The sequence below is a fragment of the Herpailurus yagouaroundi genome, unplaced genomic scaffold (assembly GCF_014898765.1).
Source record: "Herpailurus yagouaroundi ecotype Mexico unplaced genomic scaffold, PumYag 67793, whole genome shotgun sequence".
In the NCBI taxonomy this organism is placed as follows: domain Eukaryota; kingdom Metazoa; phylum Chordata; class Mammalia; order Carnivora; family Felidae; genus Herpailurus; species Herpailurus yagouaroundi.
In genome coordinates, this window is record NW_024420586.1 from 22,968,401 (window position 1) to 22,971,024 (window position 2,624).

A 2,624-nucleotide genomic window follows, 5' to 3' on the forward strand; every position below is an offset into this window, starting at 1 on the left:
TTGGATGAATTCTCAATTTGTTCTATGAATCAGCTTCAAAAGAAAGGGTATGCCTAGATGGGCAAGATGCATCTTGTTGGAAACGTTTTGAGGGCTACTTGAGACTCTCGATCTCATTTATTTGAATTCCCGGGGTTGGGGGTGGGGAGGGTGTCAAAAATTCAAATTCACTGGCCCTGCTTGAGAAATTCAATTGGAATATCTGGGGGTAGGGCCCAGGCATCTCATTTTTTAAAAAGATGTTATTCTTGAGTAGTCTCTACACCCCACGTGGGGCTCAAACCCAGAACCCGGAGATCAAGAGTCACATGCTCTGCAGACTGAACCAGTCAGGCAACCCCCCACCAGGCATCTCCTTTGAAACAAGTGCCCCTGGTGAATTTTTAGTGCCCTGGAGTTTGAAATGACTGAATTAGGGTCTTTCAAATCTACAAAAATTGTTCTGCCCTATACCAGTTGAGAAGGATGAAACATCGTGAACAAACCACCATCACCAAAGCCAAAGCACCTTATCTTGGCGGAGGGTGGGGTTAAACTCTTAGCATCCAGGGGCACCTGCTTGGCGCAGTCGGTTGAGTGTCTGACTCTTGACCTCGGCTCAGGTCACGATCTCACGGTCTGTGGTTCAAGCCCCGTGTCGGACTCTGTGCTGATGGTGCGGAGCCTGCTTTGGATTCTGTGTCTCATTCTCTCTCTCTGCCCCTCCCCCGCTTGTGCTCTGGCTCTCTCTCAAAAGTAAACATTTAAAAAAAAAGTAAATAAAAGAATAAAATCTTATTATTGATTCATTCTCTCCCCCTCTTTCCCTCTCTGTTTCCATTCATCCATCCATCCATCCATCCATCCATCCATCTGTAACCTAGGGGTAATAACTATGTATACTTTTCCTATCTCCCGGAGTTGGGGAACATACATGCAAAATTTGTATACATTGTACAGCGTGATAGAAACACCAATTAATTCTTATCACTTCAACTTTCTATGGGTAAATATTCCTGTGGTAACTATTTCATTTGACCTGGGTCTTTCCCATCACAGCACTCTTCAAGGAGCCTGTATCCCTTACCGCCGGACTGAGACGTGCCCCTTGGGCAACGGAAAACGACTTAAGCAGTTGTTTAAGAAAAACACGGCAGGAAGATACATGTTAAGTGAAACAGAAGCCCTGAAATATCCTCTTTGGGATCATTTACGCCCTTCTTTTTCTGAAATAACCTGGCATTAACTGCCGACACACACCACATCCAGTTTATCATCATCATTTGGAGAGATCTTTACCAAAAAAAAAAAAAAAAAAAAAAAAAGTGTCATTTAACTGGTACACTTGACTCTTCCCCATTTGCCCAAGTGCGTTTTTTTTTTTTTTTTCCCCAGGGAGCCAAGTTATTTTCATCATATTCCTTTTTATCTTAAGTTCACATAACCCCTAGAACCTGAATCTAGGGCTAAAGAAAAGAGCAGACCCAACACTATCAATTCATTCATGTGGCACCGTTGGTTTTGATTTTAGAAGGTCATTGCCCTATGGGCCAAATTTGTTCAAAGGACAAACACACGATAATGACATAGTGCTTCCTCTCTTTAAAAATCCAACCACCACTGTTTAAAATACAGCTAAGCATCAGTGGGAAAATGTAATGTATACTTTTAAAAGTAAGCCTCTGTGTGGTTTAGAGTCATTCTATAATTATGTTTCAAATAAATGATGACCTTTTAAAACATATAATAATATTGTTGATACTTCAGATAAATGGTTCCTGTTTCATTTTTAATATGTCATTAACTTACCATTACTAAAAATTTAACCATGCCTTATAGAATTCCCAGATGGAAATGAGATTATTTTAGTAATTTATAATAGAGCAATACATTTCTATTATGCTTATTTAAGAGCGCATTTATATCATGCAAATTCCTTTGAATATAAAATTGTCATGTGGTTCTCCTGGGCAGTAGGTAGAAAATGAGGGGAAAAAATCCAAATAGGAGATTTGGGGAAGGATAAGAAATATGCAAAGCAAAGCAGAGGTGGGTTTTTTTTTTTTTTTTTCCCCATAGACAGGACAGGACCTTGAGGAAGAAATTTTAAAACAGATTTTGGAAAGAACAGGGACTAAATAAAGTGTGTGCGCTTGTGTGTTTAAGAGAAAAATAACTCCTGGGGCACCTGGGTGGCTCAGTGGGTTAGGCGTCCGACTTTGGCTCAGGTCATGCTATCGCAGTCTGTGAGTTCGAGCCCCGCGTCGGGCTCTGTGCTGACCGCTCAGAGCCGGGAGCCTGCTTCGGATTCTGTGTCTCCCTCTCTCTCTGCCCCTCCCCTGCTCACACCCTGTGTCTCTCTCTTTCTTTGAAAAATAAATAAACATTAAAAAATTAAAATAAAAATAACTCCTGATAGCCTACAATTATTCCTCGATGGTCAGAGTATTCATTTATAAAAAGAATTGCTTGGGGCTACGACATTAACGACCAGTTAAATTCACTTGAATGTCACTCCTTACAAGTGGATAATACTTTAGGTGTTGGTGGTATAGGCAAGATGCCATCTACAGCCACCACCAATGATGGCTGCAGATGGAACGAATAGATGTCATCAGGTAGGTGACATCTATTTTCTGTTTTCA